The sequence below is a fragment of the Eschrichtius robustus genome, chromosome 5 (assembly GCF_028021215.1).
Source record: "Eschrichtius robustus isolate mEscRob2 chromosome 5, mEscRob2.pri, whole genome shotgun sequence".
NCBI classification, from domain to species: domain Eukaryota; kingdom Metazoa; phylum Chordata; class Mammalia; order Artiodactyla; family Eschrichtiidae; genus Eschrichtius; species Eschrichtius robustus.
Window position 1 is genome coordinate 20,992,728 of NC_090828.1, and position 26,963 is coordinate 21,019,690.

Genomic DNA, 26,963 nt, shown 5'->3' on the forward strand with positions numbered 1-26,963 from the left:
ATCATCCCCAGATCCTGTTTGAATTTGATCACCCCTAGCAGGGGTGGAGGGCAGAGCCCAACCCAGAAGAAGAAGCCTCTCATCTGAGAATGTAGGAAATATTGAACTCAATAAAGCAAACAAAGCTAAATATATATGGCCAAGGCAGGTATATCATAGAAGTTGGGCTGGGGGGACTCCGGAGCCAGACTGCCTGTTTCAAATCCCAGCTCTTCCTGCTCTCTATCCTGCTGTGACCTCTCTATTCCTCAGTTTCCTCATCTACAAAATGCGGATAATTTCGTTGCATGGATTAAATGAGTTGATATATGTAAAGTGCTATAAATTTGCTATGTTGTTATTCATATACATTGCCACAACTGAAGAGGCCACAAGCAGAACTTGAACGTCAGTGTGAGAGCTAAGAAGGAAGCGTCAGGAAGGAGTGAGAGAGAAAAGTAGCTTCAGAGATGTGGGAAAATCCAAGATATACTGTTAAGTGAAATAGAACAAGGTTAAACAGTATGTATTTTATGATATTATTTAAGAAAAAAATAAATAAAATACAAGGATTTAAATGTAATGCTTTTTAAATGTTTTTAATTGAAGCATAGTTGTTTTACAATGGCGTATTAGTTTCAGGTGTACAGCAAAGTGATTCAGATATATATATGTATTTTTTTTCAGATTATTTTCCATTATAGGTTATTACAAGATATTGAGTGTAGTTCCCTGTGCTATACAGTAGGTACTTGTTGATTATCTATTTTATATATAGTAGCGTGTATATGTTAATCCCAACCTCCTAATTCATCCCCCCCCCCAAATATAATGCTTTTTATACAAGAAATATTTGTGGAAATATACCCTAAAAATTGGGAAGAGAAACTGGGGGAATAGGATGAGCAGGAAAGGAGAGTTAGCTTGTCACTGTCAGCCTTCTTATATTGCGTAAAATTTTCCCATAAGGTATAGGACATTTTTATTTAAAATAAATAGGCAGGTGGATGGATGGATGGTAAATGAGGAACAATCTAAAGCAATTGCTTAAATCTGCTATTGTGGTTAAGTTTGGTGTGTTGGTCATCGTATCACGAGAGGGTGACTAAACCTCATTTTCAGTGTCAGGAATGGGCAGGGATCTCTTTCCTCTTCATAAATAAAAAAAATAGGAGCTATCAAAAGTTTAGGGCTTCCCTGGTGGCGCAGTGGTTAAGAATCCGCCTGCCGATGCAGGGGACATGGGTTCGAGCCCTGGTCCGGGAAGGTCCCACATGCCTCGGAGCAACTAAGCCTGTGCACCACAATTACTGAGCCTGTGCTCCAGAGCCCGTGAAGCACAACTCCTGAAGCCCGGGTGCCTAGAGCCTGTGCTCTGCAACAAGAGAAGCCACGGCAATGAGAAACCCGCGCACCACAACAAAGACCCAACGCAGCCAAAAATAAATAAATAAAATAATATAACTAAAAAAAAAAAAAGTTTATATTTGGATCTGTTACAAATTATTTACTGGATCAGATCAATCCCCTCCTCAACCTTCCATGTCAGATCACTTATAAAGAGAGAAAGGGCAGGGTAGCATCATCTGGTCACCTGTAAAGACACAAGAAGTAGCTCCAGGGAGTGGAATAGGGACAGTACAAGACTGTGAGCTCCCTCAGGGCTCAACCTAGTTCATGTCATCATTGCAGCAGGCGCTGAAGTTCTGAGAAGTGGCTCCGTGAAGCATCTTACATGGAGATTAGGTTCCAAAGTCAGCATCTAAAGCAACGATGTCATGAGACCAACATGAGCTTCCAATTCCATTCACCCCAGAGTGCACACCATCTCTCAGTAGGTCCAGCAAAGCCTGTTTTAATTCCAGGGTAGAAAGAGATCCGAGTCTCTGATTGTGCAGCAAGTGAGGTCTCTGAGTAGTGTTTAGGGGCCATGGTGTAAACCTAGAGCCACCCTTCACCTGGTGAGCTGCTCACAGTGGGGCGGGCGCTCGGGGACAGAGGCTAGAAGCTGGTGGCAGATGAACGCACCCACCTCAGGCTCACTTCACCACATACACCGTTGTAACTGGCTCACTGTTTCTTTCTTGTTCTCTTTTAATTTCATACATATGAATTCACATTATTTAATGCGACTCTATTCCAATGGTTGCTCATTGCACAATGACTAAAAAGGAACCTCTAACAGATAAAGAGGTAGATGACCCAGAACACCACCACCCCCACTGTCATAGAAAATTTAGTCATAGAAATAAAAAGGAGGTATTAATACTTGTGATTTACCTGCAATTCCACTGTTGGAGGTGAGCTGGAACAAGGTCATGATAACCCAGGGAAGAAGACAACTGCTGAGACACCATCTTCATGTCACTAATTAAACAACATCAGATAAGTAGGTACTGACCATTTGAACTGCAAGAACTTCAGGACATTGGCCAGAGTCATCTCAAAGCCATCAATTTTCCTCCTGATGTCCTTGAGGAGAATTGGAGGGCTCAGCATAGATTGAAAGGACAAACGGAGCATTTACTAAGCAAAAACAATGTGTCAGGCAGGATACTGGGATCTGGGCAGAACCACCGTGGAAGAAAAAGCAAGATCACCAGCCTCCTGGAGTCTACTGTCCAACTGAAGCCACAGGGGGATAGGCAAGTACTAACACCACACTTCAGTGTGTAGCGTAACAAATGTAAGTGCAGAGAGGAGGGAGCAACTATGTCTCTTGAAAGGAGAGCCCAGGGAAGTGACGTTTTTTTCAGCCCAGCTCGGCTCCTTCACAGCACCTACTGCCAGGACACACCCCCTGCAAAGCCATTTCTGCACTGAGATATGCACCCCTGACCCTAAACTTCCCCCATCTCTGCTGTCCTAGTCACAGGTTCCCCACGATGTCTCAAGCCCCATGTTTACTCGGTCCTCTGTCTTTGATGCATGGCATGGCCTTGACTCCTCCAGACCACCACTGAACTGTCCATCGTGGCAGAGCTGCTCAGGGCATTGCCCCTGATGCCCTGTAGGGCTCTCCCTACTCCAGGGACACACCTTCCTGACACTCATTCCCCACCAGGGTGACACACAAGCACATTCAAGCTGGTCCTCCAAGTCAAATAGGAGTTTACTGAGTGGAGAAGAGGCATGGCTTTGCAGGTAGAGGAAGGTGTGTGGAAAGGGGCCAAGGTGCAAAGCAGTGTTGAGTGTTGGGATTCAGGACAGCCTCTGTGGTTGGCACATACGGTGGATGGCAGGGTCTGCACGGAGGGATGACAGCCCTGTTCATCAGTTTCACATGAACAAGCTGTCCATTTTCCTGCTTCTAATCTCTCCCCACTCCAACTCCACCTGCACATCTCTGCCAAATGAAGCTTTGAAGTTCCCTAAAATACTGTTTTCACCAAATTACTCAAGGAACTTCGGTGTCTCTCTGCTTGTGGAGTCAAGTCCAAGCGCCCTACCTTGGATTTCTGGGCATTTCGGTTGGTTCCATGGCAACTGCTCATTATTCTCCAGCAGAAGTTCTCCAAGGCATGCTCTTCTCCAGCAGGGAGACAATCTCATTGCCTCCCACACATGTCAAGGCCACCCCTGCCTCCAGGCCTTTGCTGATTCTGTCCCTCAAGTCTGGAAAGACCTCAATCCGCTTCTCCACAATCAATCTTACTTTTCCTCGTGACCCAGTTGGAATCCCACCTCCCCTAGTAAGCTGTACTTGACTATTCCAGTGCTCTTTCCTCACCAACATTGCAGGGAGTTTAGCACATAACTCCTTTTTTATTATTTATTTTTTGAAATTTAACTCACAATACCATATGGTCATTTATTTAAAATGTACAATTCAATAGTTTTTAGCATATTCCCAGAGTCACTCATTAGTCACAAGGTGTGACCATCATCACTATCAATTTTGAAACATTTTCATCACCTTCCACCTCCCCATTCCTTCCCAACCCTCCAGCCCTAGGCAATCACTAATTTACTTTTAGTCTTTCTGCCTATTCCAGACCTTTCATATAAATGGAATCCTACAATATGTGGTCTCTTCTGTCTGGCTTCTTTTACTTCTCATAATATCTTCAAGGTTCAGTCATGTAGTAGCATGTGTCAGTACTTCATCCCTTTTTTTTGCCAAATAATATTCCATGGTATGGATAGACCACATTTTGTTTATCCATTCATCCATTGATGGACATTTAGGTTGTTCTCACTTTTTAGCTATTGTGAATAATGCTGCTATGAATATCCATGTACAAGTCTTTGTGTGGACATGTTTTCAGTTCTCTTGGGTCTATACCAGAGGTGGAATTGCTGGGTCTAATGTTAAGTCTATGTTCAACTTTTTGAGGAACCACCAGACTATTTTCCAGAGACTGTACCAGTTCACACTCCCATCAGCAATGTATGAGAGGACCGATTTCTCCACATCCTCACCAACACTTGTTACTATTATTATCTGACTTTTTAATTATAGTCATGAAGGTAGAGAGCTATTTCATTGTGGTTTTGATTTGCATTTCTCTGATGGCTAAATAGTTTGAAAATATTTTCAAGTACTTATTAACTTATTAACCTATATATATATTATATATATACGTGTAATCTTCTTTTGAGAAATGTGTATTCAGATCCTTTGCCCAGTTTTTTTAAATTTTTTAATTTAATTTTGTTTATTTTCTTATACAGCAGGTTCTTATTAGTCATCAATTTTATACACATCAGTGTATACATGTCAATCCCAATCGCCCAATTCATCACACCACCACCCCCATCCCCCCCCCCCCCCGCGGCTTTCCCCCCTTGGTGTCCATACGTTTGTTCTCTACATCTGTGTCTCTATTTCTGCCCTGCAAACCCATTCACCTGTACCATTTTTCTAGGTTCCACATATCAATATACGATATCTGTTTTTCTGTCTGACTTACTTCACCCTGTATGACAGTCTCTAGATCCATCCACGTCTCAACAAATGACCCAATTTCATTCCTTTTTATGGCTGAGTAATATTCCATTGTATATATGTACCACACCTTCTTTATCCATTCAGCTGTCGATGGGCATTTAGGTTGCTTCCATGACCTGGCTATTGTAAATACTGCTGCAGTGAACATTGGGGTGCATGTGTCTTTTTGAATTATGGTTTCCTCTGGGTATATGCCCAGTAGTGGGATTGCTGGATCATAAAGTAATTCTATTTTTAGTTTTTAAGGAACCTCCATACTGTTCTCCATAGTAGCTGTATCAATTTACATTCCCAACAACAGTGCAAGAGGGTTCCCTTTTCTCCACACAATCTCCAGAATTTGCTGTTTGTAGATTTTCTGATGATGCTCATTCTAACTGGTGTGAGGTGATAGCTCATTGTAGTTTTGATTTGCATTTCTCTGATAATTAGTGATGTTGAGAAGGTTTTCATGTGCTTCTTGGCCATCTGTATGTCTTCTTTGGAGAAATGTCTATTTAGGTCTTCTGCCCATTTTTGGATTGGGTTGTTTTTTTTTTTAATATTGAGCTGCATGAGCTGTTTATATATTTTGGAGATTAATCCTTTGCCCATTGATTTGTTTGCAAATATTTTCTCCCATTCTGAGGGTTGTCTTTTCATCTAGTTTATGGTTTCCTTTGCTGTGCAAAAGCTTTGAAGTTTCATTAGGTCCCATTTGTTTACTTTTGTTTTTATTTCCATTACTCTAGGAGGTGGATCCAAAAAGATCTTGCTGTGATTTATGTCAAAGAGTGTTCTTCCTATGTTTTCCTCTAAGAGTTTTATAGTGTCCGGTCTTACATTTAGGTCTCTAATCCATTTTGAGTTTATTTTTGTGTATGGTGTTAGGGAGTGTTCTAGTTTCATTCTTTTACATGTAGCTGTCCAGTTTTCCCAGAACCATTTATTGAAGAGACTGTCTTTTCTCCATTGTATATCCTTGCCTCCTTTGTCATAGATTAGTTGACCATAGGTGCATGGGTTTACCTCTGGGCTTTCTATCTTGTTCCATTGATCTATGTTTCATATTGTCTTGATTACTGTAGCTTTGTAGTATAGTCTGAAGTCAGGGAGTCTGATCCCTCTAGCTCCATTTTGACTGCTTTGGCTATTCAGGGTCTTCTGTGTCTCCAACAAATTTTAAGATTTTTTGTTCTAGTTCTGTAAAAAATGCTATTGGTAATTTGATAGGGATTGCATTGAATCTGTAGATTGCTTTAGGTAGTATAGTCATTTTCACAATATTGATTCTTCTAATCCAAGAACATGGTATACCTCTCCATCTGTTGGTATCATCTTTAATTTCTTTCATCAGTGTCTTGTAGTTTTCTGCATACAGGTCTTTTGTCTCCTTAGGTAGGTTTATTCCTAGGTATTTTATTCTTTTTGTTGCAATGGTAAATGGGAGTGTTTCCTTAATTTCTCTTTCAGATTTTCCATCATTAGTGTATAGGAATGTAAGAGATTTCTCTGCATTAATTTTGTATCCTGCTACTTTACCAAATTAATTGATTAGCTCTAGTAGTTTTCTGGTAGCATCTTTAGGATTCTCTATCTATAGTATCATGTCATCTGCAAACAGTGACAGCTTTACTTCTTCTTTTCTGATTTGGATTCCTTTTATTTCTTTTTCTTCTCTGGTTGCTGTGGCTAAAACTTCCAAAACTATGTTGAATAATAGTGGTGACAGTGGGCAACCTTGTCTTGTTCCTGATCTTAGAGGAAATGATTTCTGTTTTTCACCATTGAGAACAATGTTGGCTGTGGGTTTGTCATATACGGCCTTTATTATGTTGAGGTAAGTTCCCTCTATGCCCACTTTCTGGAGGGTTTTTATCATAAATGGGTGTGGAATTTTGTCAAAAGCTTTTTCTGCATCTGTTGAGATTATCATATGGTTTAATTGGGTTGCCTTTTTATTATTAAGTTGTAGGAGTTCTAATATATTCTAGATATAAGTCCGTTATCAGATATATAATTTGCAAATATTTCCTCCAGTTCTATGGGTTGTCTCTTCACTTTCTTGATGGTGTCCTTTGAAACACAAAAGTTTTTAATTTTGATGAAGTCAATTTATTTGCTTTACTTAACTCTTTAGTAGTTAACTCTATTTTAGTACTTAACTCTGGTCTATGTGTTTGGGGTGGATCTTGTAGTTGCAACCAGGCTTATGATGAGGGTTCACGGGCTATCTTCTGGATTTTAAAAAGCAAAATAGAAACTGAACCTGAAAGAATGCCAACAAGCTAAATGACATGGTAGTAACATTTTGTGTTGGGGAAAGTAGGCAGTATTAATGGTAGAGAAGAATGGGAGTCAGATTAAAACACACCTGGGTTCAAATCACAACTACACCACTTTCTACCAATTGTGTGACTTTGGGCAAGTTACATAACTTCTCTGACCATTAGTATAAAAGAGATAAATAATAAAATGGGTATCATGGGTGAAAAGGTAACATAATAATATCTACCTAAAAGTGTTTTGGATGAAGATGAAAGAGATCAAGCATATAGGGCTTATTTTTGTTTTTGTTTTTTTTTGGATTGCTAGAATGATTTAATATTTATAGATCCTTAGAAGTGTAACAGGTATACAGTAACATAGGGGTTAGCAAACTGCAACTCTTGGACCAGATCCAGCATTTGGCCCCTTTTTGTACTGAATGTGAACTGAGAATGGTTATCACATTTTTTTTTGTTACATATATTTTATTTATTTTTTTCACATCTTTACTGGAGTATAATTGCTTTACAATGTTGTGTTAGTTTCTGTTGTATAACAAAGTGAATCAGATATATGTATACATATATCCCCATATCCCCTCCCTCTTGTGTCTCCCTCCTACCCTCCCTATCCCACCCCTCTAGGTGGTCACAAAGCACCAAGCTGATCTCCCTGTGCTATGTGGCTGCTTCCCACTAGCTATCTATTTTACATTTGGTAGTGTATATATGTCCATGACACTCTCTCACTTCATCCCAGCTTACCCCTCCCCCCTCCATGTCCTCAAGTCCATTCTCTATGTCTGCATCTATTCCTGTCCTCCTGCCCCTAGGTTCTTCAGAACCTTTTTTTTTTTTTTTTGATTCCATATATATGTGTTTGCATATGGTATTTGTTTTTCTCTTTCTGACTTTCTTCACTCTGTATGACAGACTCTAGTCCATCCACCTCACTACAAATAACTCAATTTCATTTCCTTTTATGGCAAGTAATATTCCATTGTATATATGTGCCACATCTTTATCCATTCATCTGTCGGTGGACACCTAGGTTGCTTCCATGTCCTGGCTATTGTAAATAGTGCTGCAATGAACATTGTGGTACATGTATTTTTTGAATTATGGTTTTCTCAGGGTATATGCCCAGTAGTGGGATTGCTGGGTAATATGGTAGTTCTATTTTTAGTTTTTTAAGGAACCTCCATACTGTTCTCCATAGTGGTTGTATCAATTTACTATCCCACCAACAGTGAAGGAGGGTTCCCTTTTCTCCACACCCTCTCCAGCATTTATGGTTTGTAGATTTTTTGATGATGGCCATTCTGACCGGTGTAAGGTGATACCTCATTGTAGTTTTGATTTGCATTTCTCTAATGATTAGTGATGTTGAGCATTCTTTCATGTGTTTGCTGGCAATCTGTATACCTTCTTTGGAGATATGTCTATTTAGGTCTTCTACCCATTTTTGGATTGGGTTGTTTGTTTTTTGATATTAAGCTGCATGAGCTGCTTGTATATTTTGGAGATTAAGCCTTTGTCAGTTGCTTCATCTGCAAATATTTTCTCCCATTCTGAGGGTTGCCTTTTCATCTTGTTTATGGTTTCCTTTGCTATGCAAAAGCTTTTAAGTTTCATTAGGTCCCATTTGTTTATTTTGTTTTTATTTCCATTTCTCTAGGAGGTGGGTCAAAAAGGATCTTGCTGTGATTTATGTCAAAAAGTGTTCTTCCTATGTTTTCCTCTAAGACTTTTATAGTGTCTGGCCTTACATTTAGGTCTTTAATCCATTTTGAGTTTATTTTTGTGTACGGTGTTAGGAAGTGTTCTAATTTCATTCTTTTACATGTAGCTGTCCAGTTTTCCCAGCACCACTTATTGAAGAGGCTGTCTTTTCTCCATTGTATATTCTTGCCTCCTTTATCAAAGATAAGGTGACCATATGTGTGTGGGTTTATCTCTGGGCTTTCTATCCTGTTCCATAGAAGTATATTTCTGTTTTTATGTCAGTACCATACTGTCTTGATTACTGTTGCTTTGTAGTATAGTCTGAAGTCAGGGAGCCTGATTCCTCCAGCTCCGTTTCTCTTTCCCAAGATTAGTTGGCTATTCGGGGTCTTTTGTGTTTCCATACAAATTGTGAAATTTTTTGTTCTAGTTCTGTGAAAAATGCCATCGGTAGCTTGATAGGGATTGCACTGAATCTGTAGATTGCTTTGGGTAGCATAGTCATTTTCACAATGTTGATTCTACCAACCCGAGAACATGGTATATCTCTCCATCTGTTTGTGTCATCTTTAATTTCTTTCATCAGTGTCTTATAGTTTTCTGCATACAGGTCTTTTGTCTCCTTAGGTCGGTTTATTCCTAGGTATTTTATTCTTTTTGTTGCAGTGGTAAATGGGAGTGTTTCCTTAATTTCTCTTTCAGATTTTTCATCATTAGTGTATAAGAATGCAAGAGATTTCTGTGCATTAATTTTGTATCCTGCAACTTTACCAAATTCATTGATTAGCTCTAGTAGTTTTCTGGTGGCATCTTTAGGATTCTCTATGTATAGTATCATGTCATCTGCAAACAGTGACAGCTTTACTTCTTCTTTTCCAATTTCGATTCCTTTTATTTCTTTTTCTTCTCTGACTGTTGTGGCTAAAACTTCTAAAACTATGTTGAATAACAGTGGTGACAGTGGGCAACCTTGTCTTGTTCCTGATCTTAGAGGAAATTGTTTCCATTTTTCACCATTGAGAACGATGTTGGCTGTATGTTTGTCATATATGGCCTTTATTATGTTGAGGTAAGTTCCCTCTATGCCTACTTCCGGAGAGTTTTTTATCATAAATCGGTGTTGAATTTTGTAAAAAGCTTTTTCTGTGTCTATTGAGGTTATCATATGGTTTTTATTCTTCAGTTTGTTAATATGGTGTATCACAGTGACTGATTTGCGTATATTGAAGAATCCTTGCATTCCAGAGATAAACCCTAGTTGATCATGGTATATGATCCTTTTAATGTGCTGTTGGATTTTGTTTGCTAGCATTTTGTTGAGGATTTTTGCATCTATGTTCATCAGTGATACTGGCCTGTAGTTTTCTTTTTTTGTGACATCTTTGTCTGGTTTTGGTATCAGGGTGATGGTGACCTCGTAGAATGAGTTTGGGAGTGTTCCTCCTTCTGCTATATTTGGGAAGAGTTTGAGAAGGATAGATGTTAGCTCTTCTCTAAATGTTTGATAGAATTCACCTTTGAAGCCATCTGGTCCTGGGCTTTTCTTTGTTGGAAGATTTTTAATCACAGTTTCAATTTCAGTACTTGTGATTGGTCTGTTTATATTTTCTATTTCTTCCTGGTTCAGTCTCGAAAGGTTGTGCTTTTCTAAGAATTTGTCCATTTCTTCCAGGTTGTCCATTTTATTGGCATATAGTTCCTTGCAGTAATCCCTCATGATTCTTTGTATTTCTGCAGTGTCAGTTGTTACTTCTCCTTTTACATGTTTAATTATGTTGATTTGAGCCTTCTCCCTTTTTTTCTTGATGAGTCTGGCTAGTGGTTTATCAATTTTTTTTATCTTCTCAAGGAGCCAGCTTTTAGTTTTATTGATCTTTGCTATTGCTTCCTTCATTTCTTTTTCATTTATTTCTGATCTGATCTTTATGGTTTCTTTCCTTCTGCTAACTTTGGGGTTTTTTGTTCCTCTTTCTCTAATTGCTTTAGTTGTAAGGTTAGGTTGTTTATTTGAGATGTTTCTTGTTTCTTGAGGTAGGATTGTATTGCTATAAACTTCCCTCTTAGAACTGCTTTTGCTGCATCCCATAGGTTTTGGGTCGTCTTGTTTTCATTGTCATTTGTTTCTAGGTTTTTTGATTTCCTCTCTGATTTGTTCAGTGATCTCTTGGTTATTTAGTTGTGTATTGTTTAGCCTCCATGTGTTTGTATTTTTTACAGGTTTTTTCCTGTAATTGATATCTAGTCTCATAGTGTTGTGATCGAAAAAGATACTTGATACGATTTCAATTTTCTTAAATTTACCAAGGCTTGATTTGTGACCCAAGATATGATCTATCCTGGAGAATGTTCCATGAGCACTTGAGAAGAAAGTGTATTCTGTTGTTTTTTTATGGAATGTCCTATAAACATCAATTAAGTCCCTCTTGTTTAATGTGTCATTTAAAGCTTGTGTTTCCTTATTTATTTTCGTTTTGGAATACCTGTCCATTTGTGATAGTGGGGTGTTAAAGTCCCCTATTATGATTGTGTTACTGTCGACTTCCCCTTTTATGGCTGTTAGCATTTGCCTTATGTATTGAGGTGCTCCTATGTTGGGTGCATAAATATTTACAATTGTTATATCTTCTTCTTGGATTGATCCCTTGATCATTATGTAGTGTCCTTCTTTGTCTCTTGCAATAGTCTTTATTTTAAAGTCTATTTTGTCTGATATGAGAATTGCTACTCCAGTTCTTTTGATTTCCATTTGCATGGGATATCTTTTTCCGTCCCGTCACTTTCAGTCTATATGTGTCCCTAGGTCCGAAGTGGGTCTCTTGTAGACAGCATATATATGGGTCTTGTTTTTGTATCCATTCACCCAGTCTATGTCTTTTGGTTGGAGCATTTAATCCATTTACATTTATGGTAATTATCGATATGTATGTTCCTATCACCATTTTCTTAATTGTTTTCGGGTTGTTATTGTAGGTCTTTTCCTTCTCTTGTGTTTCCTGCCTAGAGAAGCTCCTTTAGCATTTGTCGTAAGGCTGGTTTGGTGGTGCTGAATCCTCTTAACTGTTGCTTGTCTGTAAAGGTTTTAATTTCTCCATCAAATCTGAATGAGATCCTTGCTGGGTAGAGTAATCTTGGTTATAAGTTTTTCTCTTTCATCACCTTACATATGTCCTGCCACTCCTTTCTGGCTTGCAGAGTTTCTGCTGGAGGATCAGCTGTTAACCTTATGGGGATTCCCTTGTATGTTATTTGTTGCTTTTCCCTTGCTGCTTTTAATATTTTTTCTTTGTATTTAATTTTTAATAGTTTGATTAATATGTGTCTTGGCATGTTTCTCCTTGGATTTATCCTGTATGGGACTTTCTCCACTTCCTGGACTTAATTGACTATATCCTTTCCCATATTAGGGAAGTTTTCAACTATTATCTCTTCAAATATTTTCTCAGACACTTTCTTTTTCTCTTCTTCTTCTGGGACCCCTAAAATTTGAATGTTGGTGCATTTAATGTTGTCCCAGAGGTCTCTGAGACTGTCCTAAATTCTTTTCATTCTTTTTTCTTTATTCTGCTCTGCAGTAGTTATTCCCACTATTTTATCTTCCAGGTCACTTATCTGTTCTTCTGCCTCACTTATTCTGCTATTGAATCCTTCTAGAGAATTTTTAATTTCATTTATTTTGCTGTTCATCGTTGTTTGTTTGAGTTTTAGTTCCTCTAGGTCCTTGTTAAATGTTTCTTATATTTTCTCCATTCTATTTCCAAGACTTTGGATCATCTTTACTATCATTACTCTGAATTATTTTTCAGGTAGACTGCCTATTTCCTCTTCATTTGTTTGGTCTGGTGGGTTTTTACCTTGCTCCTTCATCTGCTGCTTATTTCTCTGTCTTCCCATTTTGCTTAACTTACTGTGTTTGTGGTCTCCTTTTCGCAGGCTGCAGGTTCATAGTTCCTGTTGTTTTTGGTTTCTGCCCCAGGGGGTAAGTTTGGTTCTGTGGCTTGTGTAGGCTTCCTAATGGAGGGGACTGGAGCCTGTGTTCTGGTGGGTGGGGCTGGATCTTGTCTTTCTGGTGGGCAGGGCTGCATCCGGTGGTGTGTTTTGGGGTGTCTGTGAACTTTGTATGATTTTAGGCAGCCCCTCTTCTAGTGGGTGGGGTTGTGTTCCTGTCTTGCTAGTTGTTTGGCATGGGGCGTCAGCACTGGAGCTTGTAAGCCATTGGGTGTAGCTGGGTCTTAGCATTGAGATGGAGATCTCTGGGATTGCTCTTGCCGATTGATATTATGTGGGTCCAGGAGGTCTCTGGGGGTCCAGTGTCCTGAACTTGGCTCTCCCACCTCAGAGGCTCAGGCCTGACACCAGGCCAGAGCACCAAGACCCTGTCAGCCACACGGCAGATGAGTTGTTTATTACCGAGAATATTAAAGCACAGGAACCAACAGCCAGATGAAGAGATTCATAGGGTGAGGTCAAGAACAAAGAAACTTCAGTCCTCTTGGAGTTTCGAGCCCAGCATGGTAGCATGTGGAGGCATTCTTCTTCACCAACCTGGAAGCTCTCTGAAACCCCTTCTTTTGGATTTTAATGGTGGTCGCATATAGGGCTTAGTACAGGACATAGCACAGCAATACTTAGAATAATTGCAGGGTTTTTTTCCTAAAACTAAGTAAACTCCATATGGTAAACATCAGTTATGCATTAATTAGCACTTAAGGTTTTGATTTTAAAGATTCGGAATATGGAACACTATCCTTAAGGTTCCTAATCATGAGTATTCTACAATATGGAGGTCATGTGACAATAAAAGAAATCATGGGCTCCTCAGTGATGAAAAAAGAGGAGAACTTCTCATTTAATCCAACCTCTTAAATTTTCAGAGTCCGAAGTCGCCAGAGATCCCATAATGCACAGATCCTAACCCTCTCATCTGGTTCCCTGCTAAGGTAGAGGCATTAGAATAGGAATCCGCTCCTACGCATCTTCAGGATGTGAGAACATTCCCCTGGATGGATTAGGAATCTGGTCAAATGTAGAAATTCTGAGTTTTTTTGGCTTTTGAATCTGATTTGATGTCAAGCAAAACAACCGGGTGAAATATTACAGGTCTGCCCCTGACCCACCTCCTTCCTTTACTCACCATCATCAAAGTCAACCGGCATTTATTAATAAGCACGTATGCCTGACACTGCGCTGGGTTCTGTGCGGGGGAAATGCAAGATTCCTTGACCTGTGGGAGTGGACAAGCTCAGGCAAAGCCTTGCTGAGCTACTTCCAGACAGCCCCAGGGAGGACTAGGAGGTGGAGGGGAAAGGAGGAGACAGAGAAGGGGCCAGGATCCCAATTCGGAGTGGTGACTGAGAGTATGGACTGTACCTGATAAGATCAACCTGGGCTGCAGTCTTGCAGGCTGCGTGGGGGGTTAACAAATCCATGAACTAGAGTCCTATTTACATTCTTCTTTATGCTAATCATTTGTTGGATGAAGTACAGCTTTGTGTTCCACCCAATGTATTTCAAGCTGGAGAGTTCAGGTCGAACCTGACTCCCCAGGGAGAAATCTATCAAATCCGAAAAATGCTTCATTTAGTCATAGGCAGTAATAGTGCCCCAATAAGGCTGAACCTTTTGAAAGGAATTATCCTTCAGAATGGTTGCTTACACACACACACACACACACACACACACACACATACACACACACACACACACACAAAACACCTCCCTGGATTTATAAATTGTGCTTCTTGGCTACAGACCATGTCACTGATCTCTAGGGTTATACATGCAGGCCCAGGGTAAATTCACTGAGAGAAAGAGAGCTAGAGAAAACCAAATATAAATGTAACTCCTTTTAAGGTAACGTGGAGGCCTTCCTGCAGGAGGTGTGGTTTGTCAGGAGCTAATTACAAGTCCCAAGCTCTACCTTGTTCGTGAATATAGTTATGGAACCAAGTACTCAGAAAGTGTAGGCCTTCTTCTGGGAAAAGAAAAGTAACTTTCTGGTGTCTTACAATAATTAGACTGAGGAGAGCCTGAGAATTCTGTTTTCTTCACCCTTTGTCATTCTTTCCATCTACACGTCTTTAGATCAATTTTTAGAATCTCTAACATATGGCATTTATTTTCTCTTCTCCATTCGGGGGCAGGGTGAATTCATAGCTCTTCCTCAAGCTTCTCAGCCCCACTTCCCCAGCCTCTGTAGGGCCCAAAGGGGCCCAAAGTTTCTCTAGTTTTGGCAAAATGTTATCCTGGAACTCAGAAACCAGAAAGTAAGCAAAATGAAACCCCTAACCCGGTCCCTGGAGAAGAACAGGCTGCTGTGAGCCCAGAGGTTGCCTGCTTTGCACCACCCCCCCCCACTCTCCCCCTCCCCCACAAAGCCCAGGCTCCTTCCTCCCCAGGGATGGGGATGCCCCCCCTCCCCCAGCCTCGCTCCTGTCACCCGCCTGGAGGAGTTAAAACAAACAGTCCTTTGGAAACTCAGTGAAAGAAAACGGCTGAGTCAGGCCTTCTGTTTAAATAGTCCCCACCTGTTCTCCCAGCCCTGGCCTCCTCCGCTCCCACCCTGGGCTCCCCCACTTCCCTTTCTCTTTTCTTTCTTTTCCCCTTTGTTGCTCATTTTCAAAAGAGCAGAGTTGACAGCTCTTGCCTTGAGCAAAGCCAACCCCGGGAGCCAGCCAGGAGCCTCCTCGTGCTGCTGACCCAGCGCTCTTCCCCCCCACCCCCACCCCCGTGGCTCCCTCACCGCAGCCTGCACGTGGCTGGGTGCGGTCAACGGGGAGGGGGAGAGAAAGGGGGGCCGTAGTTCCCAAGAAAGAGAGCCCCATGCCCTCCCTTTACTCTCCCCTCCTCCTCCTCTCCCTTCCCGCTCCAACTCCCCCACCAAGACCCAGCACCCAGGCACCCACTACCCGGCATCCAGGCACCCTCTGCCCAGCAGGATTCGTGAAGCCTGTGGAAGGAGAGACATGAGAGAGAGGGTGTGAGAGAGGACAAAGGAAGACAGACAGACCTTTACCGAGGGATGTGCCGTCTTGTCTGGAACCCTCAGTGACCCCATACACTTGATGCTGTGTGTGAAACTAACTTTTTGGCACTGGAGGGAATGATTTAGTTGCCCATATTCAAAAACATACAAAATGTTTCCAAAGTGGCTTAAGCTGAGTTAGAGACAAAGCCCTGAACCCACTAACTGCCCTCAGGGCACACGTGCAGGTTTCTAGAACTCCCCTGTGCCTCCTTGGAAGGCGGCAACATCTCCAAGTCTGTTGCTGGCTCTGTAAGTCAAAAGCCTTTTTTTTTTTTTTTTTAATTAAAGTTTCTTACAACTGCACGTGAATCTACAGTTTTGAGAAAATAGGAGGTTCATGTGCAGTTATAAGAAATAATACAGAGAGATTTCCTGTGCCATTTACTCAAGTCCCGCAGTGTTACATCTTGCAAGACCATAGTACACTATCACAGCTAGGATGCTGCTATTTATACAGTCAAGATATAGAACATTTCCATCACTACAAGTGTCCCTTGTCTTGCCCTTCTAGAACCACGCCCACCTCCTCCCATTCTACCCCCTCCTTAACCCCGGGCAACCACCAATCTGCTCTCCATTTCTAAAATTCAGTTATTTCAAGAATGTTATATACCTTTGCATCAAAAAGAATAAAATACCTAGGAACAAACCTACCTAAGGAGGCAAAAGACCTGTACTCCAAAAACTGTAAGATGCTGATGAAAGAAATCAAAGATGACACAAACAGATGGAAAGATATACGATGTTCTTGGATTGGATGAATCAATATTGTCAAAATGACTATACTACCCAAGGCAATCTACAGATTCAATGCAATCCTTATCAAATTACCAATGGCATTTTTCACAGAACTAGAAAAAAATTTTTTTAATTTGTATGAAAATGCAAAAGACCCCAAATAGCCAAAGCAATCTTGAGAAAGATTGCTAAGGCTGCAAACTAAGACCCGACGCAGCCAAATAAATAAATATTTAAAAAAAACTACAATGAGGTATCACCTTACACTGATCGGAATGACCATCATCAAAAAGTCTAGAAGTAATAAATGCTGGAGAGGGTGTGGAGAAAAAGGAACTCTCCTACACTGTTGATGGGAATGTAAATTTGTTCAGCCACTGTGGAGAGCACTAAGGAGGTTCCTTATAAAATAAAGCTACCATATGATCCTGAAATGCCACTCCTGGGCATATATCCAGAGAAAACTCTAACTTGAAAAGATACGTGCACCGCGATGTTCATTGCAGCACTATTTACAATAGTCAAGACATGGAAGCAACCTAAATGTCCATCGACAGAAGAATGGATAAAGAAGATGTGGAATATATATATATATATATATATATATATATATATATATATATATATATATATATAATGAAGTATTACTCAGCCATAAAAAAGCATGAAATAATGCCATTTGCAGCAACATGGATGGACCTAGAGATTATCAAGCTAAGTGAAGTAAGCCACACAGAGGAAGATAAATATCATATGATACCACTTATATGTGCAACCTAAAAAGAAAAAAGATACAAATAAACTTATATACAAAATGGAAATAGACCCACAGACATAGAAAACAAACATAGTTACCAAGGGGGAAAGGGGGGAGAGATAAATTAGGAGTTTGGAATTAACATATACACACTACTATATATAAAATAGATAACCAACAAGGACTTGCTGTATAGCACAGGGAACTATACTCAATATTTTGTAATAACCTATAAGGGAAAAGAATCTGAAAAAGAATATGAATCACTTTGACTGAATCACTGAATCACTTTGCTGTACACCTGAAACTGACAAAACATTGTAAGTCAACTATACTTCAAAAAAAATTTTTTTAAAGAATGTTATATAACCCTGAGAAAACCATAGGTCAAAAAGAGTCATGTACCAAAATGTTCATTGCAGCTCTATTTACAATAGCCAGGACATGGAAGCAACCTAAATGTCCATCGACAGATGAATGGATAAAGAAGATGTGGCACATATATACAATGGAATATTACTCAGCCATAAAAAAGAAATGAAATGGAGGTATTTGTAATGAGGTGGATGGAGTTAGAGTCTGTCATACAGAGTGAAGTAAGTCAGAAAGAGAAAAACAAATACAGTATGCTAACACATATATACGGAATCTAAGGAAAAAAAAAAAAAAAAGGCCATGAAGAACCTAGTGGCAAGACGGGAATAAAGACACAGACCTACTAGAGAATAGACTTGAGGATATGGGGAGGGGGTGGGGTGAGATGTGACAGGGTAAGAGAGTGTCATGGACATATATACACTACCAAATGTAAAATAGATAACTAGTGGGAAGCAGCCGCATAGCACAGGGAGATCAGCTCGGTGCTTTGTGACCACCTAGAGGGGTGGGATGGGGAGGGTGGGAGGGAGGGAGATGCAAGAGGGAAGAGAAATGGGAACATATTGTATATGTATAACTGATTCACTTTGTTATAAAGCAGAAGCTAACACACCATTGTAAGGCAATTATACTTCAATAAAGATGTTTAAAAAAAAAAAAAAAGAATGTTATATAAATGGGGTAATACAGTAGGAAAAATTTTGAGATTGCTTTTTTATATTCTTCATAATTCTCTGGAGATTGATCCAAGTAGTTGTGTATATCAAATGTTCCTTCCTCTTTCTTGCTGAGTAGTTTTCCATCATATGGATGGACCACAATTTGTTTAACCATTCACCTGTTGAAGAACATCTGAGTTGTTTCCAGTTTTTTCCTATTACAAAGAAAGTTGCTGTAAACATTCTTCATATATATATATATATATATATATATATATACATATATATATATATATATATATATGTATATATATGTGTGTATGTAATTTATTTATTTGGCTGTGTCAGGTCTTAGTTGCAGCACACGGGCTCTTCGTTGTGGCACATGGGCTTCTCTCTAGTTGTGGCACCCAGGCTCAGTAGTTGCAGAGCGTGGGCTTACTTGCCCCATGGCATGTAGGATCTTAGTTCCCCGACCAGGGATCGAACCCGCGTCCCCTGCATTGGAAGGCGGATTTTTAACCACTGGACCATCAGGCAAGTCCCTAAACATTCATTTTTGTGTGAAGATAACCCTTCATTTCTCTGGAGTAAATGCCAATTGCTGCGTCCTATGGTAATTGCATGTTTAGTAGTACACCTTTTAAAATTCTTCTCTAAAACTATTCCTTACGCACTTCTAGGAGTGTTCCAGGCTGGAAGGTAAGCAGAAGTAGAGCTGCAAGTAGAAGGAGGGTGTCTTTGAGACATTAATTCATGGAGCTGAGTTGGTACCAAAACACACAGCCTGTGCCTGCACTGGATGGTGAAAGTGGACCAGGAGCAAAACCAAGTATGGAAGGCAGAATAATGGCTCCCGAAGATGACCATGCCCTAATCCCCAGAGCCTGTGAGTTACATGGCAAAGAGGAATAAAGGTTGCAGATGGAACTAAGGTTGCTAAACAGCTGACTTGAGATGGAAGGATACCCTGGATGATATGCAAGTGCGGCCAATGTAATCACAGGGTCCTCAAAAGTAGAAGAGGAAGGCAGGAGAGTCAGAGAATGATGTGACTGTGGAAAAGGACCCTCAAAAGATTCAATGTTGCTGGCTTTGAAGAGGGGGAAGGTGACCCTGAGCCAAGGAACTTGGTGGCTTCTAGAAGCTGGACAAAGCCAGGAAACAGGTTCTCCCCTATAAGCCTCTAGAGAGGAATGCAGTTCTGGTTTTTGCAGGCCAATGATTTTTGTGTCAGACCTCTGATCACAGAACTTTAAGATAATAAAATCATGTTTTTTAAGCCGCCAAGTTTGTAGTAACTTGTTACAGCAGCAAATAGAAAACTAATACATCAAGTGACCTCTCCATGGGTTTCAGCCCTCAGAGTTCACCACTCCTGCTACTGAACAGAGCTTGTCTTATGAGGAGGGAGAAGAAAGAACATGGGACTTCTCTCATGGTCATTTATAGACCCCTGGTCTCTCCTTGTTTATCTACACACTTTCTGATTGGCCTCTCCCTTCCCACATCAGACCTGTTACCTGTTGTCCCTTTCCACCGGACCTCACCACCCCCAGCCTCTCTGGACCTTATCCTATCTCTCCCCAGACAGCATCTTCTGCATCAAAGACTCTGAGAGTGTTCATCCAGCAAACTCAAACCTCAGCCCATCCTGACTCATGAAAAAGACAAAGAAGTTTTGGGATTTGGAACTTGTCTGCTCACTGGGATCTAGCACTTAATTACAATAATAGAAACCCATGGGTCCTGCCTCTCTTACAGCCAGACACTGCTCTGCAAAATCAGGCATTTGGTGTTGCATCAGCTTATTAATGAGCTGGGCTTTTTTCCCTCTGATAATGACCCTAGAAAGTGATGAGCCCAGACTGTGGATGAAGGAGATCCAGAGAAATAAAGTCGAAACAACCTTTTCATGAGGATGCAAAAATTAGGTGACAATTCCCTAAATGAGTCGTTCTCAAGTGAAGAGTAAATCAGGATCAACGGGGAATTTTTTCAACCTATACACACATTCCACCCTCACCCACCTGCAAGCACACACAACAGAGACATTCCCTACTCCATCAGAATTGTCATAATTCTATGAGGACCTAGCCTTGAAAGCTTCATCTGTGAGGGCATCAATATACAACCAAACCAATATGCAAATGCATGCCTACAAACCACCCCCGTCACACATACACAATTTTAATTTGATCCGCTATTTTACCAACTAGTTAGGCTTTGGCAGCCAAGACTAAGAAACTGGTCTAAGGAGGAAGACTCCCCTAATTAATGGTCTCCCCTCAACTAAGTCCTCTCTCACCTGAATGTTGGCATTCCTCACCCTGGCTCATTTTCTCATTCTATACATAGGGTTGGGCAATAGGAACTAGAAAAAAAGAATGGATGAATTGTCAAAACCCCAGAGATTTCCAGAGACACAACCAAAGAAATATCGTGCGGACAATGAGACCTCTGAAACACCAAGAATACCTCACTCATTCATTTTACAAATATTTGTTTAGCAAAGACATAAGAAGTGTCATCCTAGGTCAGAACAAAAGTACATGTAGCCCAGTGTTACAAGCTCTCTGACCATATGCTGGAGCCAGCCATCACAGGCTGGGACAGTGGTGCTGTCCACCACTATCCCCCTGACCTTCACCAGTGAGCCACCGAATCTGAATAAGTGTGACATTTATTTTTGCTGCACTGGAGTATACACGCCGGTAGGGCAGTGATGGTCATGTAGTTCTTTGAGCTGACGATATTCGGTAACTCAGTTTAGCAAGTAGTACAGCTTGCTGTGGGTAAGGGGACTGTCTTAGTCTGCTTGGGCTGCTGTAACAAAATACCATAGACTGAGTGGCTTAAACAACAGACATTTATTTTCTCACAGTTCTGGAGGCTAGAAGTCCAGAGTCCCAGTATGGTCGGGTTCTGGTAAGAACCTTCTTTCTGGCTTGCAGGCGGCTGCCTTCCCATTGTGTGCTCACATGACCTTTCCTTGGTGCCTGCACATGGGAAGAGAGAGAGAGCTGATCTCTCTTCCTCTTCTTATAAGGACACTAATCCCATCATGGGGGCCCCACGACTTCATCTAAACCTAATGACCTCCCAAAAGTCCCATCTCCAAATACCATTACATTGGGAGTTAGGGCTTCAACATATAAATCTGGGGGGACACACACATTCAGCCCATAACAGGGACAGAGTTTAAGTCCTGAGGAAGGAGCCATGCTCAGTGGAACACATAAAAATCCACTGGAGAGAATGTAACAGAGTGTGTCAGGGTAATAGAGAGTTCTACTCATAAGGACCACTGCACTGAAAAGAACACAAGCCGTTTACAAGGAGACTGGATGCTTTTATAGATACTGAAAGACATTATTATACTGCTGTTGATGACTGCATTGTAGTCATTAATGGCTCATTAGTGCTATCTTGAGGTCTTTAATCACATCAAGTGTATTTCCAATATGATGCCACAAGTACAAAAAAAGGCTGGAAGCCACCACGTTAGGGACATAGTCCTACTCCACTAATTTCACTTAGGCTTTTCAGTGACCCACCTGGAGCACTTCTGGAAGATAATCATCTCTATAGAAGGTATTAATGGCTCTGTAAAGTATGCGTCCTTTTAAATTCTTTCCTAAAATTACCCATTTCGTGCTAGGGATGTTCCCTTTTTCTCATAAGAAGGTGTTGAAAATCATATTCGTGTTTGTCCTCTTCCAACCCTGGAGAGCTTCATAAATATGCACCATATATAACTCCTCAGCCTCCATAGTTTCAGTATAGGGAATCTTCTGTAAAAGCAGACAGAATGTCTTCCATAAACTGGATTATGGGGTGAGCCTCTCTATTATTTTTATGTGAGACCCAGCAAGTAGCATGTTTTGGCAACACAGTCTGTATGAAGAGGGCAGGGCAATGACTTCTGGTTTCAGTATCCTTCTTGATGAAGCTCAGCACCGCATTGGCTTTCCTCCTGCCACACCTAATGGCCCTGTCTTCAGGAAACAGTCTGCAAAACTCTTAGTTTCTGTTTTTAGGGCTGTAAATTTCCAACAAAAGTTAAAGAAGTCTGCCTGACCCTAAAAAGTCATGGTGAAAAATTTCCCACCTCTCAAATATGTGTAATGAATTTAACAGATTTTTTTGATTATAAGAGCAGTACATGTTCACTGTAGAAATTTGCAAAGTAAAGAAAATGCACAAAAGAAAATAAAACTCGTATTTTGTGTATGTATCTGTATATAAATATTTCAGCCTAATCAGGATCATACCATATCTCACCTGCTTTTTTGATATATCAATAAGACATGAACATTTCTCCTGTCAGTTATGTAGATCTTTGCCAACACAATTTTTTATAGTAGATGGCATGCTATCCTATGGGTGTATCATGATTTATTAAACCTATCCTTTATTGTTGACTACTTAGTCCATTTCTAATTTTTCACTGCCTCAAACTATCCTCTTAAAAGGTGTTGCATTTTTTTTAATTTTTTATCTTTATTTTATTTATTTATTTTTGGCTGTGTTGGGTCTTTGTTGCTGCATGTGGGCTTTCTCTGGTGGCAGCAAAGGGGGGCCACCCTTCATTGCAGTGCACGGCCCTCTCACTGCAGTGGCTTCTCGTTGCGGAGCTCAGGCTCTAGGCACCTGGGCTTCAGCAGTTGTAGCTCGCAGGCTTAGTTGCTCCCCAGCATGTGGGATCTTCCCCAACCAGGGCTCGAACCCGTGTCACCTGCATTGGCAGGCGGATTCTTGGCATTGCAATCCACTGCATTGGCAGTGGATTCCTCCTCCGCTGCGCCACCAGGGAAGTCCCCAAAGGTGTTGCATATTGATCCTAATCTATACTTCATTACAGAGGTAGAGATATCAAACATAAAATGAGCCTTAAGCATGTTAATTCCATGATTATTGACAGGTAGCTAACTTACATCTGTGTAAGCTGAGAACTATGATAGGAAAAAGGAAAGAAACCAAGAGAAACTAGAGAGACCAAAATGAAAGCCTGGAGATGGTGTTGCTTCAATGGATTTGGAGAAGTAAATGTAAGTACATCAACCAACTAAATGATAATTCATCAAATCTAAAGTGCATTCTTTGTAAGATGCACCATTTAGTTTAGGTCCCACTAAAGAAGGAAAAAAGTCTGCCAAGCTATCAATTGTAACCAACATTCAGGTAGTTCAGAAGACCAAAGGCCCAAGGAAGAAAGCCTTGTTAAAGATATGCTGAACAGGAGTAGAATCTGGGTTGGCAGGAATGAGCGGGTGGTGGAGCATAGGGCAGTTTCACCCTAAAACCAATGCCAATCGTTAAACATAGGCCTTTAGACTTAACGCACTACGCTTTAGTCATCATCTACTCACAGCTCCCTGACTTCACCAGGCTGTTTCATCCTTCTGTGCCTTTTCAAAAACAGTTCTGTCTGCCTGAAACACCTGTATTCATCCAGAAAATGTACCTCACCTTCTTGGGGACCTTCTTGAAGCCTCACCCTCTTGGGGACCTTCCCTGACCTCCCTAGGAGGAGATGGAGTCTCCAGGACCAAAAGAGAGAATCACTCTCTCCTCGGACCCACCACTGACTTTGCACACCAGCTCCTGTGTCAAACATGGCCCTCCCAGAGGGCCAAAAAGCTAGGCAAAAACAGAACTCCAAAAGAGGGCACCTTGGGTGATGTTGCAGCTCTAGAGGCCAGAATCTTGTCTGATTGTCAGGAAAGGTTCTCACAGCCTGGAAGCAATAACCTGAACCTGAAACACTTTGTGAGTTGTGTGAAGATGCTCAAAGGGTTTGATGAGGCAGGCAAAGCCCCAGCTCCACAATGAGATCTCCTGACATTTAACTGAACAGGTAACATTACCTATCCAATGCAACCACGAGGCTGTGGGTCGGGGTGGGCGTCTCATATCATCTGCCAGTTTCCCTTCCCACCAAAGTAGTAAAAAGCCTCAACTTTTAGAGAACAGACTATTGACTCTTGGCCTGTCCACCAAGCTGTGCTCGCAGCTCCTCTGTCCTCACCTGTGCATCCCAGAGCTTACCCTACATCTCCAGGGCTCACTTACTAAAGCTCAAATTGCTCAGTTTGTTTAATTTTAAAAAAAAAAGCAAACCCTACCCTAGTAATAAACTGTGCAAAAAAGTTTGGACCTGCAGCAGCTCTCCAGCAAATCTAGGCATTAAGACTTCAGACTCCCAGCATCCTCAGCTGCCAGACTAGGAGGATCATTCCAAATTCTTTTTGATGGGAAAGGGAAGTTCTTATTTGGAGACTTGGCTAGAAATGGATCAGTTGTTCATTCCTCAGGACCTGTAGCAATTTGGGAAACTTACTGTTTAACCATTTTATGACAACTCCCTTGTGGGTACCAGTAGTCTTAAGCTCACCATTTTTTAATCACAGATTTGCCTGGGAGTTCCTGGAAGCCTGGAACCATGTTTTTATTATCTTGAAATGCATGGTGCGTGCAACTCTCAATAGGTATTAGTTTAAGTGAATGAATGCATGAATGAATAAACAAGCACTGAGGTTGATTCAAACTGGGTATAATTTACCATCTCTTGGAGAGCTCAGGGCACTGAAGGTTGAGTTAATCATGCTCCCATACCCCCTTCTCCACTGGGTACCATCCTCATATGACCACCTGTCCCCAAAAGATGCTTCTCTTTATCCATTGGTTTCTTCCTCTGTTTCCTTTTCTCACTGTTCCCCATTTCCATCCTCCCCTCAGCAACACCTCCCCACCAAGCACATAAAAGTTAAATGGGCAGACCATCTACCTACATAACGTTTGCTCCAGAGGTGGCTTCACACCCTAGTAAAGTCACTTGGCGAAGTTAAACAGCTAAAGAAAGATTGTGCAGACAGTGCAAGAATGCAGGATATAAAACAAGGAGGAAGGCAAAGACTTCTAGGTTGAGGTTTTTGGAGGTCAGCCCATCCTTGGCTGCCCCACCACCTCATTTCCTCGGACAGCAACACCTAAAGTGTTCTGGAGCACGTATTAGGGAGTCTTCTCTATTGGGGTACCAGTGGTGCTTCCCCAAAGTCTTCATTCTTCTCTTGAGAAAGCATTTCATGGACTTGGCAATCTAAGATTTTAACCTCCGAGGACTTCTGTCTATGATGCATCCTACCAAGTGCCAATCGCCAGGCTTATCAGTCAGGACGAACAGGCAGGATATGCTCTGTAACAAATAACCTCCAAACCTCAGAGGCTTAAAACAACACAGGTTTGTTTTATACCACATGCGTATTGCAGATCTGCTGCAGCGCCCCATCTTTCCTCCCTCCGGTAGCCAACCTTAGATGAGGCGGGTTGCATCATCTCAAGCATCATCAGTGTCAGCGACAGAGGGCAAAGGTGAAGGTGAATAGCAATCCCACAGTAGCTTTTAAAGCCTCTAACAAGAAGTGAGACTCATCTCTTCCACTCACATTCAATTGGCCAAAGCGAGTCACTGGTCGCGTCTGGATTCAAGTGGGGAGGGAAGGGTGACTCTACCCCGTACCTGTAAACAGCCCTAGTGACCACCACACACAGTGTCTCCCATGGAGTTGGGGGTCAATTAATCTGTTTGACAGAGAGAAAAAAATACCATTTAGTTGTCTCCTGGGTAAGGGTAAGAAGACCCTTGTCTTACAGAAAGGAAGGGAAGTGTAGGTATGCATAATGAGATGGCAAATCAGCACTGAATTGTTCTACGTAAGAGAAAGCCGAGCCCAGGAGTAGGTGCAGGAGTCCTGTGTGGGTGGAGGAGGCTTGGACCCTCTTTGAGGCAGGAAAATAGAAACTAAAGAGGAGATTTTATAGAAAGAGGGCAAAAGAATACGGTAGCCACCAGAGGAAGAGCGGAGATGGTTAAACTTCAGAAAGTTCTGTTATATGGGAAGGGATATACCCTCTTCAGGCATCTCCTCTGTTTTAGGAGCATGATTTGTGGGTTTGGAAAGGGACAACATGCTGAGGCTGGTCTCCGGGCAAACACAAGCCAAGGCCAGAGGCTGCCAAGGAGGCCGTTACTGTCTACAGGCCAAAGTGAAGTTTCATTTCATTTTGTTTTCTTGATCTGGCTCCAACTAACCTACACTTTATCCTGCACGGCAACCCAGCACCTCTCCAGGGGCTGCTACGGTCCAGCCCCTCACCCCACGTGGGCTGCTCGGCCCTTCCCACCCTTAGGCCTTGGTTCTTACCATCTCGCCCACGTCCTAAGCCCCAGTCCCAAGTGTCCATGCCCCACCTCTCCGTCTCTCAAAATGTCTCCACTCTTCAATCTACATCTCAGAGACCTTCATTCCCTTGAACCCAAAGATGAGGTTCTCGCCCCTCTCTGTGCCACAGCCACCCCTTCACAAAGAATGTCACATACTAAAACTGCTGGTTGACATGTTTTCGCCCCTAAAAGACTATGAGACCCTCAAGGGCTGAGGGTAATTTCTACTTAGCTTAACTTTTTCTCCCCAGCCCCCATCACAGGATTTAGCATGAAGTA